Genomic DNA, 19,275 nt, shown 5'->3' on the forward strand with positions numbered 1-19,275 from the left:
TAACAAACATGCTTGCTTTGTTTTAACAAACTTACTTAAATACAGGGTAAATTTTATTGCTACAATTTATATCTACAGTTTTTGATATGTTCGTAAATTGTTTTTAATGTAAAAGATGAAGTTTTCGATCCTAATAGCATTATTAATAATATTTAGAAAATATTAAAATATTACTAAAATATTTTTAAATCGAAAACTTATTGGTCCATTTCCTTGGTAACACCTTCAAGGCTTCTAAAATTTGCAAGCCAAATGGATGCTGAAGCGAAGAAGACAAGAGGGAATTCAAAAAACTTACAATTCACGACCCCGTCTGTTCAGCTGGTAAATTCCAACAGAAAATGGACCTAGTTACTCGAAGGAGTAAAGACCAATATAAAAATAAAATAAAAATTTTATTTTTAATTCAGTTGCAATGCGAAGGCAAAACAATCTTACTTTTCAATTAGAATACGGAGCGCAGTCCAGTCCCTTGAATTGCAATTTTCGGCTCTTATTGGAGCTTCATCGGAAAGAACGTAGGCTTGTTCTCCATGGAGCTTCAGGGAGCTTCATGGAGCTCCATGGAGAACAAGCCTACGTTCTTTCCGATGAAGCTCCAATAAGAGCGGAAAATTGCAATTCAAGGGACTGGACTGCGCTCCGTATTCTAATTGAAAAGTAAGATTGTTTTGCCTTCGCATTGCAACTGAATTAAAAATAAAAATTTTATTTTATGTTTTTAATGTATTAATATCTTTAGAAAAAATCAAATTGTTCAGGTAGACGGGAAGTGGAATTTTTAATATATTAAGGTTATCATACATTAATAAACGTCAAATACGGTTGCATCTAAAATAGCTCCAGAAAAAATTAATTTTTTAGTAGTTTAACTTAAATTAATTTTATAGTGGTTTTAATTATCATTGATAAGAAGTTTCAGTCCTATGGGTTAAACAGCCTAGGCTTCTTTTCACGGTGTTTAACTTTTGTGTGAACAGTTTAAAATTTGGCCATGGTTAAACGTACCTAAATATTGACATTCAGCTCGCAGTTTTTGTGACAATTAAAACATTTAAATTTCATCGTGGGTAAAAACATTTACATATTGTAGAATAGTGATACAAAAGTGAAAATATTCTCCCCAGATGGGGGAGAATATAAAAAAGACGCCAGTGTGCGAACTAAATACTGCTGAAGTTATTAGTGATAGTAATCAAGACATGGATACAGGAACTATCACCACAAATTCTTCTGCTACAAGGGAGGTAAAACTTTTTAATATTAATTGTAATAGTTACGACTTTCAAAATTGTTGTGTTTATGTTGAGAAGACCAATGATCAGAATATTTCCCGTTTGCATCCAATGGTTGTTGCAGATATTTTACATCAAAAATTAAAGATTAATAATATTAAGCAAATTAAAAGTATAGGAAGAAACCGTGTTAAAGTAATCCTCAAATCTATTTTGGATGCAAATAATTTAGTCAATAATAGTCACTTAAAGGACGATAATTTAAAAGCGTACATTCCAAATCACCTCTTGGAAATCAAAGGACTGATACGCGATGTTGATACCAAATATAATATTGACTATTTGAAAAAATATATGAGCTCTAGTTCACCAATTATTGATATTAAAAGAATGCACAGGAAAGTAGAAAAGGATGGAAATACAGAATACGTCCCTAGACGTAATGCTATAATTACTTTTGAAGGCAATTGTTTGCCAAACTCTGTTGTGATAAATTATGTATTTTTCCAAGTGGAAAAATTGTTGGGTAAAGTGACGCAATGTTATAAATGCCTCAAATATGGACATATTTCTAGACAGTGTAAAGGTACACAGGAATACTGTATACAATGTGGACAAATTAAAAATGACATACATACATGTGATGAAACAAAAAAGTATTGCATACACTGTAAAACTGATAAGCATATATCGATCTCTAAAAACTGTCCTTTTTTCGAACATCAAAAAAAAATAAAAAATATCATGATTGAACCTAAAATCTCATATTTGGAGGCAAAAAATTTGAGTGACTCATCATTTTCTGGTCTTATTTCTAATAACAGATTTGAAATATTGTCAAATTCAGACAAAGAATTTCCAAAATTAACTAACTCCTCTGAAGTTAGTACATCTCCTTATTTCAAGCCATTGAGGCCTCACCTACAGAAACCCAAAAGTTTTAGCCAACCAAGCTGTAGTACATCAAGCACTGAGTATAGTGCAAATAAAAAAGAAAAGTATCATCTCCAACTTCCGAAGATCCTACACCATATCTCATCCCTTTCAGATTTGGACCGTCTCAACCTTTACCTCCCTTAAATAAGGAAAGTTTTCCTAATACAGACAATGATAAAAATAAGTTAGTAGATTCCTTAGTACTTCTTTTCTCAAGTTTTATTCAAAATATTAATTGTTTAGAAGAGGCAAAATCACTTGACATGAATTTGTTAGCCAAAGGTATTAATAATGTTCTAGATAATATTTTAAAAAATAACTCATCTAATGACGAACAAATCTAAACTCAAAATAATACAATGGAATGCTCGATCAGCTGTTGCTAACAAAAACAGCCTTATTAACTTTTTAATAACCGAAGATATTGACATAGCTTTAATAAGTGAAACTTGGTTTAAACGGGATGTTGTATATATTTATAGAGGTTATAATGTGATACGCGAAGATCGCGATGACGGCTATTCTGGAGTTGCTATTTTAATTAAAACTGGTATTCCTTTTGAGCGCATAACAATTAAAAAAAATTATATTCAAGACTTGCTTGCTTGTGGTATTAAAATCAACTATAAACAAAGTTATTTAAGTTTACTCTCTGTATATAGGTGCCCAAAAACTAAAACCAAAACCGAAGATTGGGATAAGTTATTTTCTCAACTAAAACACCCTTGTATCATTGGAAGAGATATGAATGCACATAATTCTTTGTGGGGCTCATATAAAAATGATAATATAGGCCGTCAAATTGTGGAGACAATTCAGAATTTAGATTATGTAGTAATGAATAATGGACAACCAACTTGCCAAACGAGTCCAGGAAACTCAGATTCCATGATTGATGTCACGTTTTGCTCACCATCCCTTTTTGATAAAACTTCGTGGTCTGTAGATCTTGATACCTTGGGATCAAATCATTTCGTTATAAAGGTTGTGATCGATGTCTTGGGAACTAATGCTAATACCATTTATCCCAGTACTAAGTGGAACATTAAAAAAGCAAATTGGTCATTATACTCTCAGCTTGTTGATAACTTATTAAACGAAAAACCTCACACATCCTTAAATACCCAAGAAAAATATAATTTCCTTATTGACTGTATTAATGAAGCTTCTAAACAATCTATTTCTGAATATAAACCATTTAAATGCAAACGGACTCCCCCTCCGTGGTGGGATTCGGAATGTGATCAATCCGTTGCAGAAAGAAAGAAGGCATTAATAAACTATAAAATCAATTCTTCTCCTGAAAATTTTTGTAAATGCAAAGAAGTAAATGCTCGTGTCAAAAAATTCCTGAAATTAAAGGCCAAACAAAGTTGGGTTGCATGGTGTTCAAAATTAAATAAACAAACTCCATCTAGTCTTATTTGGAATCAAGCAAGAAAAATGAATAGGAAAAAAGTTAATTTTTCATTACCTCTAAGTAATTCATGGGTAGACGATTTTTTCGATAAAATAGCTCCACCTTACGTAAATAACCAGTTAGATGTTATTAATTCTAAAACGCTTCCATCTGATCAGAATCATTTTCTCCTTACACCTTTTTCGAGAACTGAATTAGAATTTGCCCTTGATAATCGCGTTAGTACCTCACCAGGATACGATGCAATCAAATATCCTATGATACAACATTTACCAGATAACGCAAAACAATTACTTTTAAATATATTTGACCAGATAATTATTGAAGGCAACAGCATAATAGATTTTAAGCGTATTATAGTCGTTCCTATTCCCAAACCGGGGAAAGACCCTAAATTAGCTGAAGCTTACCGACCGATATCATTATTATCATGTATATTGAAGACTCTCGAACGGATGGTTAAGATTAGGTTGGATTGGTGGCTAAGGGATCAAAATCCTTTACCCGCTAACCAACATGGTTTTAAAAAAGGTTATGGAACTTTAGATTCCTTAACAACTCTTGTTGTAGACATTCAGAACAGTTTTTCCAGGAACAGTTATGTGCCCGCTTTATTTTTAGACATCGAAGGTGCTTATGACTCTGTCTCTCTTTCAATTCTCCAAGAAAAAATGATTACATTTTTTAATATTCCATCACAGTTTGCTTCTAACATTGTAAACCTGTATAAAAATAGAATAATTTATTTAAAAAATAATCATACTCTTATAGGCCCTAGACTTAATAATAAAGGATTACCTCAGGGCTCCGTTTTGAGCCCTATTTTATTTAACATTTACACAGCAGATCTACACAACATCACTATTAACAATATTGCATTTAATGTTGTACAATATGCTGACGATTTATTTAAAATACTTAAAATATTTATTTAAAATACAGGTTTTGGATAATGATAAATGTGAGCATTGTGAAGAGGAAAGTGATTTAGATCATATATTTTTTGGTTGTTCTAAAAATACAATTTACTCATCTAAATTAATAAATGATTTATTAAAATGTAAAGTAGCAACTCCTTGGAATATACTATATTTATTATCACTTGGTTCTGTAGATGTATACAACTCTTTAATTAACTTTTTAAAAGACAGCAAATTATCATTATAATTCCCTTAAACATTTTTAATTAATACCTTGGGTAGTTAGTAGTTTTAGCTGTTAAGCTTAGTGTTACTTAATACCTTTTAGTTGTTATCTTTGTTTTAAACCTGTTTTGTATAAGTTGATAACTTGTATTCCTTATGTGTCTGGCAGTATGACGGTAAGTCTAAGCCAAAAAAAAAAAAAAAAAAAAAAGGTTATCATAAAATTTGTTTATATTTACTGATTGATGTGAACATTCGAGGAGAATATGTAGTAGATCACCTTCTTTTCCACACTCGCAGTTAGGTGACTCTGTGAGACCCAAACTGTAGATATGTCTCCGTAGCTGAACAGTGTATCTTTTCAATCTATCTATAAGTTAGGTCCTACACCCTCTGCAGCTTCTGCATTTCAACCGCCATCCTTTTCTGCCCATCCATTCGTCTCCTTTGATGGCTCTATCTCTCATTATGTGCCATATATTTTCTTTCCAGGCAAATGAAGGCCTTCCCCTTCTTCTTCTTCTTTGTTGTGGTATGTACTTTAAAGCTCTCCTTGGCCATCTGTCTTCATTCATTCGTTTCACGTGACCATACCACACTAGTTGTCTCGTTTAAATTCTATCTACGCTGGAATATACATAGGTACAATATTTTTGTCCTCCTTCCAATATCTTCATTCCTGATGTGACCTTTTTTGTATATACCACAGACGCTCTCCTTAGATAATCCATTTCTACTACTTCTATTTTTTTATATCTCTTTTCGTGGTCTGCCAAACTTTTGCTCCATAAGTTATAATACGCTCTACCAAGGTTCGCTAGATTGTCAATTTCGTTGTTTGTCTAATATCTTAAGACCATAGCAGAGATCTTAGAATGTTTACCACTTTTTTCCATGCTGCGTTCTGTTTTCGATAATTCATTTGGTATGCGCCTTCTTTAGATATAGACCGTGATATTTATATTAATATGTTTTTGTGGTTCTTATTTCTAACTCTGGGTCTTGTCTTCTTCATCATCCCCTATTTTAAGATAATCTGTCTTTGACATATTCATATTGAGGCCCCATTTTTCATATTCTTTCTTTAGTTTTCTAAACAAGTAGTCCATGAATTCATCATCATTTGCTACGACTACCTGACAGTGGCGTAGCTGAAGATTGCGGGGCCCCCTCGCGACCATTTTTGTGGGCCCCCGTATTATAAACATAACGACAACTAATAACAGTATAATTACTAAAATATGTGTAAATGACAATATTTGGCCTTTCTTTAATAAGTCTTCATTAGTTAGTGTTAATAGATTTTTTGGGAATAGACATGAAAACCTATTATAGGTACATGTATCTTAATTCGACAAACCTATTAGTAAGTTGTTGCAATATTATATCTAAATTTACATTGAAAACATTAACTACAAAACTTTTTTTGCTAAAAGTTATTTTTTCGTCGCAGCTGAGCTCATCGTAAAATTGTTTTATACGTTTTATCCGTTTATTTTTAAATTCCGGTATAATACCCTAATATCCTGCTATTCCTACTGCTTTTGCTAAAGTTTCGGAAAACGAATTTCTCATTTCTAGAAGATTATCAAGAGTTTTTTCAAAAAGTTGAAGGGCGACCGTTAACTCTGCCGTTTCAGATTGCAAAAGTGTTGATGTTACATTAATAATGTTAATTATTTTAGATTAAATAGTAATGTTAACGACAAATTCAAAATTATTCACATGCTCTTATAATGCATTAACTTATAATTTTTCTTCGTTTTTTAGATAGCAATGAAATTTTTGTTAAAGATTTCATTACTTGTCGGAAAGCTCGACGCAAAGCCATAACAGCATCATGTCTGGATGACCACCGGGTTTCACATAACCTTTTAAGTTTTAAGTGTTGGCAAACGCGATGGATCCAAAGTCATAATAGTACGTAGTAATAGTACATCCTATCTTTTAACACTAAAACGGCATCATTCAACACTAGGTTCAGGTTATGTACGGAAAGGTGCTTTGATTGTATACATTTTAAAATTTCATTTACAAGACCTTCTGCACTTTGGTCTAACATGCGAATAAATCCCAAAATCTTTAAACAACTTCTGCTTTAGAAGATAAATTATTTTATCGCAAGTTACATACCGGAAAATAAAATTAAGCTGATCGTATTTCGAAATATCTTGAGTGGTATCAAGAATTATTGAATAGAAACAATTTTTTTTTAATTAATCAATTTGTTTTCAGTTTCTTAATCCAGCAAATTTATAACTTCGTTTTGTATGTGGGGGCCCAATTAATTTGTTTTTTTAAGTTATTGTTTTTATCGATTAATTTAGCTAAAACATGATCATATTTAGCTAGTAAAAGAACAACCGACAAAAAATTACCTTTTTGGGATTCACTTCCCAAGTAGCAATTTGTCGACGCGACAACGTTGTCTACTGCGTGGCAACGTTTTCTTACAACGTTGTTATTGCCTAAAAGACGACCCTATTCTGCACTGATTTGGTGGACGATTTTTGAGTTGTCTTGACGTTGCCTAGGCAACCTCCTGTTTAAGCAACATCGTTTCGTAACCGTTGCATAAGACAACTGAAGCGACTATAAAAAGCACCTGCGCGTGCAATGGTTGCTCAAGGAGTCAGACTAGTTATGTTTTTTTACCTATATTTTTAACACCTGTATGGTGAATGCGAAAACCAAAAAGTAAACTGTTTTGACATCGTATTGGGTATTTAGATTTATATGATATAAATACATAAAGGACTTATTACCTGATGTGAAATTTATAAACGCATCTCAGATTACCGTCAAATCTGGATATTTCACTTTTAAAAAACACACGCGCTGCTTTTTTTATGACATTTTTGACAAAAAATATGCAAATTTAAAAAATCAAATTTTAATATAAAAGTCAAAATTTATGTTAAAGATGTTCTGTATAAATTTAATGTATTGATGGTGCTTTTAAAGTTATCAGGAAATGCCTGCATTTTTTATATTCTGTGTTTTCATTTTCTTTACATCCCAAAAATCTCAAATAAAACCAAAATGGCGCATTAAACAATATTACCAATATTACTAAAAAATACCTAATTACCAACCTTAGACGGATAAGACAACTTAGAAGTCCAATCGCCAACCAAACCCGGCCGCGCCGACTATCAAAACCATTTTAGAACGCACCCTCTTATTGGGTGACAGAGGTCATGTGACCAGTGTCAAAAGTGTATCATTCTCATTAACAGCGTTGCCACATTTAGTAGATTTCTACTTTTTTGGTAAATTTTTGATATTTTTTAAAAAATTCTAGTATGCAATATTTTTTAGTAGATTTTTGGTATATTTCAACAGAATTTGATCCATTTTTTTCGAATCATGAAGAAACTATAATAACTCTTTTTGAAAAATTTAAACGCAGAATGAAAGACTGCATTATTTAGAAAAACCAAAACGTTTCTTTTGAACGAGATATTTGGAATTAAAAGTCACACTAATTTTTTTCTTTTTTTCACCCCTGTAACTTATTAAAATAAACATTATAGAAGTTTTTAGGGACTTTCGGTCCTGGGTAGTAATGTAATCTTTTTTTCTGCGTTTAAATTTTTTAAAAATACCTATTAGTTTTCTCAGGATTCGCAAAAAATGAAAATATTTAAAATACATTGAACATTTTAACAGGCGACATTTTGCGCCTATCCCCTTAAGTTAGCTGTTGTTTTTATTATAAAAAATCCCAAATAAATCCCAAAAATCCTTAAGTATATTTTAGTTCTTGATTTAGTAGATTTTAGCTAAAAAATGATAATTACCAGTTGGTGGTTTGGAATAATTAGGTTTCCAATTTTGTGGAATTGCTCTTGGGACATTTAGGACGGATGTGCATATCACTGTATTACTGTATATTTACATGGCCTAAAAAGAATCTACTGATTTTGTGAAAACAAAACTACTGAAAGAGTTAAAACTGACCTGGCAACCCTGTCTACCAAAGCAGATACAAAGATGGTTATCAAATCTCAAATCTACTGATAAAACAATGGAATGGAAACCAGCTATTAAAAAAACAAATAAACAGGTTGTTAAATAAATCGAAAATTTCCATCAAAATAAAATATATAGTAATTAGTTTAGCATTATAATATTTTTAAGTCGTTGCGATTGTTGAAAAAACTGAAGTGTGATATGTAGTTGTCAAAATGGTAATAAATTAGTTGCCCGTATAACTACAGGTTGTAACATCGTAATGTCAGTCGGGGTAGGGGACGTTGGCCGAAACAACTGAAAATGCTCTCGGGTAACGTTGTAGACAGTGCATTTGTTTGTACTGACAACCAATGCGTCGAAAAATTGCTACTTGGGTTTCATCTAATCTACCAACATGTTCACGAAAGTACGAAACGCTAAATTGCACTCGAAAACAGTAAGAGTTAAGTCAATTACCCGATATTTCCTTCCAAATTCCCTAATTTGATGCTTATTAGGAACATATGTTTTGGTCCCCAATTTAAAGATGCTAGAAATATTAGGTTTTAAGGCTTTAAGGGGCCCCTCCTAACGTCGGGGCCCCCCGCCTTGCAGGCCCTGCGGGCCTGTCAGCTACGCCACTGCTACCTGATCCTCTGCGAAAAACAACGTTGTTAGACATTTACCACCGCCTATGTCTATTCCCATTCCGGATACATAGGTATAGGTCTGGATCCCGCGTATGAAAAAAAAGTTGATTAATAGCAAGCTGAAAATTTGTTAATAGCTTAAGGGTGTCTAGTCGGACAAACTTTGATATATAGGAAGACTGGAACAGGGGAAGTTTTAATTGTGGAACAGGTTAAAAATTTGGAACGGTCACACCACGAAAACAGCAAATTCATTTTGTCCGACAAAACAGACTTAAACTCTTCGAACAGAGATTAAACTCTCATGCAAAAATCAGACTGCTATTTATCACCAAATGGGCGTTTTAATGAGTGGAACATGTAGAATATGTCAAATGACAGGAATTATGACAGGTGATAAATATCAGTCTGATTTTTGCATGAGAGTTTAATCTCTGTTCGGAGAGTTTAGGTCTGTTCTGTCGGACAAAATAAATGTGCCGTTTTCGTGGTGTGACCGTTCCAAATTTTTAACCTGTTCCACAATTAAAACTGCCCCTGTTAAGTGTTCCCATATATCAAAGTTTATCCGACTAGACACCCTTAAGGTATTAAAAAATTTTCAGCTTGCTATTAATCAACTTTTTTTTCATACGCGGGATCCAGACCTAATATATTTCCAATGTATTTTATTCACAGTAGTTGTTTAATATTGATGCCATCAATTTATATTTTACATCCGATTGGTCCTTTACTTATTACTATTGTTTCAGTTTTCTGAGATGAAGTTGTTATATTGAATTCTTTTGCTCTTATGTTAAAAACGTGGGCTAATCTTAGCAGACTATCTTCATCTTGAGCTATCAATATTGCGTCCGTCGTCTGAATAACAGAGTATATTTACTTCTTTTTCCCCATTCTGCATTCTCTTCCTTTGTTGACGCTTTTGACGATTTCATTCATGATTAAATTGAAGAGCATACGGCAAGGGCTTAATGAGTCCCTGTCTCATTCCGCTACCCAGCTAAAAATGTTGGTATATATGACGTCAAACAAACGTCAACATTTTGGGAGAAGTTACGTCAAAAGTTACATCAAATTTTACCTAAAATATACGTATAAAAGTCACAGCGATGTTACGTAACAGTTTTACGTTATTTCTTCGTAACCTTTTTACGTCACAAAAACGTCATTTTCTAGTTGAATTTTCGGTATAAATAATAAAAAGGACTTAAAATTATTGTGTAAATAAAACCACATACATGATGCTAACACATTTAATAAATACTTGAAATAAACATTTATTATATAACTATTTGACTTTTATGTGAAAGGAAGAGACAAAATTATTAATAGCTACTTTATATAATACATAAACATACCTACCCTTAAGTAATCTTCATTCTTAAAGCGGAAACTCCACACTTTCGTATAAGGACTAGGCTCCTTTCCCATTTTTAGAAGATATTTCCAATATCCATACATTTTGTTTTTCAACTAAACCGCCATTGAATAGAATAACTCAATAAGAGCAAACACGATTTTAAGAACAGGAATGTAAGGTTATGTATTAATGTATATTTCATGTAGGGGAGGGAAGGGCAAAGTGAAATAGTGGGGTAAAGCGAAATAGCTCGTTTTCAAATTCTTCCGCAAACGGAGCCATCACTGTTTACAACCCAATGAATGTTTAGAAGTAGTACGTGCTTATCGATCATCTTGTAACGGTCGTCTGTCGATGTTATTGAAAATATCACTATATATACATTTTTGGACGACTATTTGTAAAATCTACAGGTGAGTGTAATTGCTAGTTCTTCTATCTTATTTAACGAAACATATTTTGAAAGCAACACACAAAAGCAATCATACTTAACTATCTTTTAAATAAAATATAGATTGTTCCTAAAAATTTTTACAGGGCAAGTTTGCTTTTAAATCCATTTGGGGCAATGTGAAATGTTAATAGATGGGGCAAAGTGAACTATCGTTTCACTTGGCCCCACTTGTAATTATACTTGATTGCTACCATTAAAAAAGAATATGTGTATTTCCAGGTGTAAAATGCAAAACTATAAACGAAAAACGACTCAACAACAATAGTCTGTGGAGCCAATGACATCTGGAATCAAATCTTTGCGAACGGGGGTCTTTGCCAAAATCAAGCTGCTATGCAACACGGAATTTAAGTCGTTACGTTAAATTGGAGGGATAAATCCGGAAAAAAACAGGAAGAAGCGCCAAGTAACAAGCTAGGCCGATTTAAAACCGTACTTTAGACTATTTAACTTTACCCAACCATGCGGGGCAAAGTGAAAAAAAGACAAGGTCTGACAAACCCACGCATGACAAAAAATTTATTAACTTAATTTAATTTATATTTCGACATAATGATCTTCTTGTCCTAGAAATGAGAAATCATTTCTAAAGGCGGACGAACCAGGCAGGGTCAACGGCGTGGAGATGCATAAGGCAACGGGAAACCAATGCATTAAAGGCTCATAGAGCATCCCTAGTTAATCATCATGACTAACAACATAACCAAACACTCTACTGATCATGAAACTCGGAAAACAAGATCCGGCAGAGGAGGAAACTCACAAGACTGCAAGGCCTCCCCGGTCGTCAACATGCGAAAACCTTGCAAAGTAGCGACGTGGAATGTTAGAAGTCTACATCAAGCTGGAAAAGTACATAATGCCGTTAATGAAATGGAATGGCTGAATGTAGACATTTTAGGAATCAGCGATGTCCAATGGCCCGACTCAGGAAAGATGAAAATCAACAATAAAACAATATACTATTCAGGAAGTCAAGACGGTTCACACAGATATGGTGTCGGGATAATACTAAACAAACACATGGATAAAGCTGTAGTAAATTTCATTCCATACTCCAACAGAATTATCCTCTTACAATTAAATCAGAATAAACCCAAATTAAACATAATACAAGTTTATGCTCCGACTGTGGACAAGCCAGAGAGCGATATTGAAATTTTCTACGAAGACCTAGACAATATTTTAAAATCCATTAAAACGCAGGATGTTACAATTATAATGGGAGATTTTAACGCAAAGGTTGGAGACGAAAAAGTAGAAGAATGTACAGGAGGATATGGTCTGGGCAACAGAAACGAAAGAGGTGACAGGCTTATCGAATTTTGCCAAAACAATAATTTTGTCATAACTAATACATTGTTTAAAATGCCAAAGAGAAGACTATATACCTGGAAGTCACCAGCAGATCAAGAAGGGAGAATTGTAAGAAACCAAATAGATTATGTATTGATTAGACAAAGATACAAGAACGCAATTATATCTTCAAAAACCTATCCAGGTGCCGACATAGGATCAGATCACAATCCAGTAGTGACCAAAATTAGGCTCAAAATGAAAATAATAAAACGCAGAACAACAGATGTAAAAATCGATATAAGTAAACTAAGAAACCCACTCATAAAACAACGCCTGACAGATGAAATTAATAACCGTTGAATGAATGTTAAAGAACAAATCCAACAAAATACTGAAACAGAGACAAAATGGTTATTAATAAAGACAGAAATAGATAAATGTCAAAAAGAAATTCTTACACCAACCAGATACAAAAAGAAACAATGGATGACGGAGGAAATCTTAGATTTAATGGAAGAAAGACGTTAGCATAAAAACAAAGATAATCAGATGTACAAAAATGTGGATAAACAAATAAAATCCAAAATTAAACAGGCTAAAGAACAGTGGTTAAAAGAACAATGCGCAGAAATAGAAGAACACCAGAAAAGACATGATAATTTTAACACACATAAAAAAATTAAGGAATTAACGCAGATCAACAGAAAAAGAAAACCGGGAATACTAAAAGATACAGATGGGAAACTTGTGTTGAGTACTAACGAAAAATTAAAGAGATGGACAGAATATATAAATGAATTGTTCAAAGACAATAGAACAGAGCAGATGGAAGTCGAAGTAGAAGATGATACGGTTTTGAAGATATTAAAAGAAGAAATTAAATCGGCATTAAAAAACAGCAAAAATGGTACAGCAGTAGGTCCAGACCAAATCCCAGTAGAAAGCTTAAAATGTATAAATGGTGAAACCTTAGACATTATCGTAGACTTGTTTAACACAGTGTACAAAACAGGAAACATACCAAAACAATGGTTACTCTCAACCTTTTGTGCTATCCCTAAAAATACAAACGCTAAAGATTGCAGTGAATACAGAACAATATCATTAATAAGTCACATTCTCAAATTATTCTTGAAAATAATACATGGTCGTATAAACAAAAAACTAGAAGAAGGAATAGATGATAGTCAGTTTGGGTTCAGAAACGGACTAGGAACCAGAGAGGCGTTATTTGCTTTAAATGTGTTAGCTCAAAGATGCATGGACATGAATGTGGATGTGCATGTTTGTTACGTTGATTTTGAGAAGGCTTTTGACAAAGTAAGACATGAAAAATTAGTCCAAATTCTAAAGACAAAAAACATAGACAAAAGGGACTTACGAATAATAACAAACCTTTACTGGAATCAAAGAGCACAAATTGTAATAGATAACGAACCCAGTCCAGAAATTGAAATCAGGAGAGGAGTTCGGCAGGGATGTATTATGTCTCCATTACTCTTTAATGCATATAGTGAAGCCATTTTTGAAGAAGCATTGCTATCTCAATGTGAAGGAATAATAATTAACGGAAGATCTATTAACAACATAAGATATGCAGATGACACCGTGATTATAGCAAGCTCTGCTGAACAACTCCAACTACTACTGAACAAAACAAACAATTTCTGTAAAGAATATGGACTAAAAATGAATATAAAAAAGACCAAATACATGATAATAACTAAGAAAACAAACATACAAACAAGCATACATTTGGGAAATGTACCGATAGAAAGGGTTGATAAATACAAATACCTAGGAACCTGGATTTCAGAGAAAAATGATCAAACAACATAAATAAGGACCAGGATAGAAATAGCAAGAAATGCGTTTGTAAAAATGAAAACAGTTCTCTGCAACAAAGACCTTAGCTTAGAACTGAGAGCAAGAGCTTTGAGATGCTACGTGTTCTCGATACTACAATATGGACTTGAAAGCTGGACATTAAAGCAAGAACACATAAATAAGCTACAGTCATTTGAAATGTGGTGTTACAGAAGAATGCTTAGAATAGCATGGACACAGAGGAAAACGAACACGGAAGTACTGCGAGAAATGGGTAAAGAATGCGAAATAATAAACACAATAAAAATAAGAAAGTTACAATATCTGGGACACGTAATGAGGGGACCGCGATATGAAATGCTAAGACTGATAATACAGGGAAAGATAAGAGGCGGAAGGAGTATAGGAAGAAGGAGAGTGTCATGGTTAAAGAATTTAAGGGACTGGTTTAGATGCAGTTCTATAGAACTCTTTAGAGCAGCGGTGGATAGAATAAAGATAGTGATGATGATATCCAACCTCCGATTAGGAGACGGCACTTGAAGAAGAAGATAATGATCTTAAATTATACTGTAATAAGGTGTGTTTTTTACAAAATTTCATTTCGAAAATTGTAAAATTTATTTAATTTCAAAGTTTAGCTATTCCACTTTACCCTACTCTCCCCTATATTTGAAAGGTTCGAAATAAATACACGATGGCGCTGCAATCAACGAGATCGCCTACCCTACACCTACCAATAAGCCACGTTTTAGGGACGAATAAATTCATACGTATTAAATACCTTCCATACAGCCACGTTTCAGAAACGAATAAATTCGTACGTATAATATACGTAATAAAATTTCGTATTAGTAACGTCATTTTTTGATAGATGTTACGTAACAGTAAAAAAACCTAAATTTAACGTTAAGGTAACGTTATCTTGCTAGCTGGGTACCTATGTCTATAGGTTCTGTAAGTTTTCCGTCTATTTTGACTTCCATTTTGTTGTTTTCTTAGATGTTTTCAATAGTTTTTATGATATCTAGGGGAGCCGTTTATTAGTGTAAAGACTTAAAGTTACGAAATATTTTTAGTAATTATTGCTTATTGCCCAATAACTGGTTGTACAAAAAACCAAATTTCGTTAATATTCTAGTTATTATGTTTGGCAATCGAAAAAATCAAGTAGTGCAATAACTAAATAAATTGCATACATTTTTTTTTCTTAGAACGTTCAGTAAAACTAAATTAATACTTGTCTATTAATATTCAAATTTATTATAATATTACAAGTTACTATTAATTGTTTTATTTATTTATTGTTTTCTAAAAACATGTTGTTATAATACAACAAAAATAGAAATCGAATTAATTATATTTCTACTATCATTTCATGTCGCTATTTTACTCTTATGCCAGTCAATGGGAGCAAGAATGGGATATTACCTCCGAAATCTATCCTACCGCATGGATTTTAATGAAATTTTGGGCCTAGCCTCTACTTATCTCCTAATTCAAAGTCTACTCTATGCCGATGTGTGCTTTTATCTTGTGGGTGGTTCCCACCCCTTCTCGGGGGTGAAAAATGTTTTGGTTAAAATAGCCACGGAAGAGGCTAGAGAACCTAATTCTAAGCAAAAACTGTTCTATAATTATTTTTTGAAAACTATTTTTTGAGTTATTCGTGGTTGAAAATTGGCCATTTTCATTGAAAAATGACACCTTTTCGGACGGATTTTTGCGAATACGTTAAAAACTATGCATCTAACAAAAAAACTATATAAAATATTTCTGTACGTTATAAAAAAACAAAGAGATTCGTTCCTTCACAAATATTCTAGTTAAAATACAAAGAGGCATTTTTGCTGCATGCTCAAATAGGTGTATTCAACTTGAAATAACAGAGAAACTGTCGATTTTAGGTGTATAATAGGGTGGAACGAAAGAGGTCAAAAAAATAAAACAAAAGAAAAATTATTATGGCTATCGTTTAAAAGTTGTGTCAGTTGATGAAAACGATTGGTGCGAGAGCAATTTGAAATAAAATAATATCTTGGGGTTCCATATTGGATTTGAAAAATGAAAAAACCAAAAAATTATTTTTGTCGGAAAAATCAATATGGCTCTGATCAAATTTCAATGATCGTGTTTTACCAACTAAGTGTTACATTCTAAAGTGCTTTCTCTTTATTCGTAATGAACTTAAGTTGACAAATAATAATAAAGATCCATCTATCGCCGACGTCTTGAATGCCGTTGCAACGAAAGTAAAACAAATATGAATAAAAGCTTCTATTCCAACATTAGCGCATAAACGCATTCAAGATAATTAAAAATATTTATACAGAGTATCAAAATCTTAAGCGATATACACAAAAACTCAGCAATTATCTGATTCCCACATAAAAAAGATTTGCCAGTTTCGAAAGGATTGTGAAAAGTTATTGAATATCGCGGCTTGCAAGTGCAACATGACTGGAACTGTGTGTGTGTACTTATGATAAAATTAACAAAGTACCACAAAATGAGCGAATTTTTCTTTAATATCAACGATCCTGTCGAAAAATAGCAATTGGACCAGTGGATATTGCAGCATCTGCAGCAATAAGGAAGAAAATGGAAAGAACCACGAAGGCAAAGGCAAGTTCTCAAAAATATAATACTAAGGAAATTGTTCTTAAAGCATGTACCGTTGATTCCTCTAATTGTTCCATAAGTAGCAGCTTGTCGGACTCAAATTCTTCTGGTGCAGATGATCATGAATAAGAATTCATTGCTCCGTTGTCAACGGTTACAGTCCAACCATCTACGTCAGAAATACTGCGGCACCTCACTTCAATGGCTAGTATGCATATTTCATTGCAATGAGCTACCTCTACGTCATTTAATTCAACAGTTAGATGGACGCACCAGTGGACCACTTGGTTTTTCAGGGCCAATAGTGAAACTTCTGGAACGCTGTGAAGAGAAGGCTGTCGTCGATTTTGTCGCAATAGAAAACAACTTAACAATATTATTAGAAACAACAGACCTTAGTACCGATCAGAAGTACTTGTACCGAATCAGTCAAGCAGTTGCTGCGGGTAACTGTCCTAATGATTTGAGCCTTAAAAAAACCTGGGAAAATATCACACGCAAGGTGGCTGACGGTTGCTAATCGGTTGCTTCGATTGTATGTTGGAATTGAATGTCCCAGCCCCCAATTAATTATGTTAGTAAGTTTCATCCAAAAAGTGTATGCACCAGTTTGGTTTTATATAAAACTGTATCATAGCTGTTCTGATGGTTCAAAACATTTATGGCGAATGATACATTATTCACGATTTCTCCCAGTTGACCAAAGAAAAATTGTCGATGCCGTTATCCAAAGGAATGCTTATTTTGTCCATCCCGAAAATGTATTACTCGGTATGATGAAAGATGAACGAAAACATATACGGGAGCTAGGACTACGCAGAATGCCGAAAACTAGAGAAAATCAGAAAGAAAAAAGAAGATGCGAAGATTAAAAATACCAACATTAAATTTTAGTGCTGCAGAATATAATGACTTAATTTCTATTTTTGAATTTAAAGTTACGGCTCCTCCTTTGCTAAAACATATTTCCAATGAAGATGTAAGGGATATGATTGATTCTGAAAATTACAACAACATAGAGGTCTTAAACTGTCCTTGTCATACAAAATCCGTGGAAAGAACTGTTAAGTTAGTAACTGAAACCTCAGACTACCAATCTTAAGATGTATATTTTATCATAAAACAATTATTTAGATTCAAAAAACTGATAAAAAAATAAATTTTTAAAAGTTTATTTTTTTTGTTATTCCCATAAATTTAAATGTAATATGGAACCTGAAGATAGGGTCCAATACAAAAAAGATTTCTTACAGTTTTATTATACATCAAAACACAATTTTTTCGCACTAGCCCCATAAAAAATAATGACTTCGAATTTTTCGTTCCACCCTAGTGTATAATGATAGTAATAACTTTTGTAGTGCTTAAAAAGACCTTTAAAATAAGCAATACTAAATGTCGATTACATTCAAACTAAGCGAAATATTTTGCAAAAAATTGATGACTAATATATTTTAAGAAGAAATGAGAAGTGTATTTAACCCCTCATCCATCAGAATTTAAATACATCGTTTTCCTTTTACAATACTTTTTATTATAGTTTTTTTCTATGTTCAAAAAGTTGGACTGGATTAAAATGAATGGTTTTAAAAAAAATAAGATCAAATTATAGAGCGCATTTTTAATCTTTCTTAAAAATCTTCCTTTTTCTCCATGTAACTTGTAAATGATAAGAGATACAGTAATGAAAAGTAAAAAGGAAATTTTTATCTGAAAAAGCCCAACATTTTTGTATGGTATATTTTTTTGTATCTCTTATATTTTTCGAGTTACATGGAGGAAAAGAAAGATTTTTAAGAAAATTTAAAAATGCGCTCTATAATTTGATCTTATTTATTTTCAAAAACCATTCATGTTAATCCAGTCCAACTTTTTGAACTTAGAAAAGACACTATAATAAAAAGTATTGTAAAAGGAAAACGATGTATTTAAATTCTGATGAATGAGGGGTTAAATATACTTCTCATTTCTTCTTAAAATACATTAGTCATCTAATAATACTAAAATATTTATATAATATCTATGTATTATTAATATTATTTATAATTTAAAATAGCATATATTATATTAAAGTCAGCATTTGGTATAAGTTTTGAGAGTAAACTAAATGTAAGCCCAAATACTTACGATGTCGGGATAGTATCACGAGGTTTTTTCCTGGTTTTCCCTCGTGATTTACTATGGAATCTCTAGCGCGAGAATTTTACTGCCACCGTTGCATTTGGTTGTCTTTTTAAAGACAGATTACATGCTATGATTTTTTGTGGCGGATATTCTTGAGTTGAGGTTGATTTCATGTAATCGAATAAACTATCTTTTAGTAAAGTCGTCCCAGGGACGCAACTCATCAATATTGGCAATATCATT

The sequence above is a fragment of the Diabrotica virgifera genome, chromosome 9, assembly GCF_917563875.1.
Source record: "Diabrotica virgifera virgifera chromosome 9, PGI_DIABVI_V3a".
Taxonomy (NCBI): domain Eukaryota; kingdom Metazoa; phylum Arthropoda; class Insecta; order Coleoptera; family Chrysomelidae; genus Diabrotica; species Diabrotica virgifera.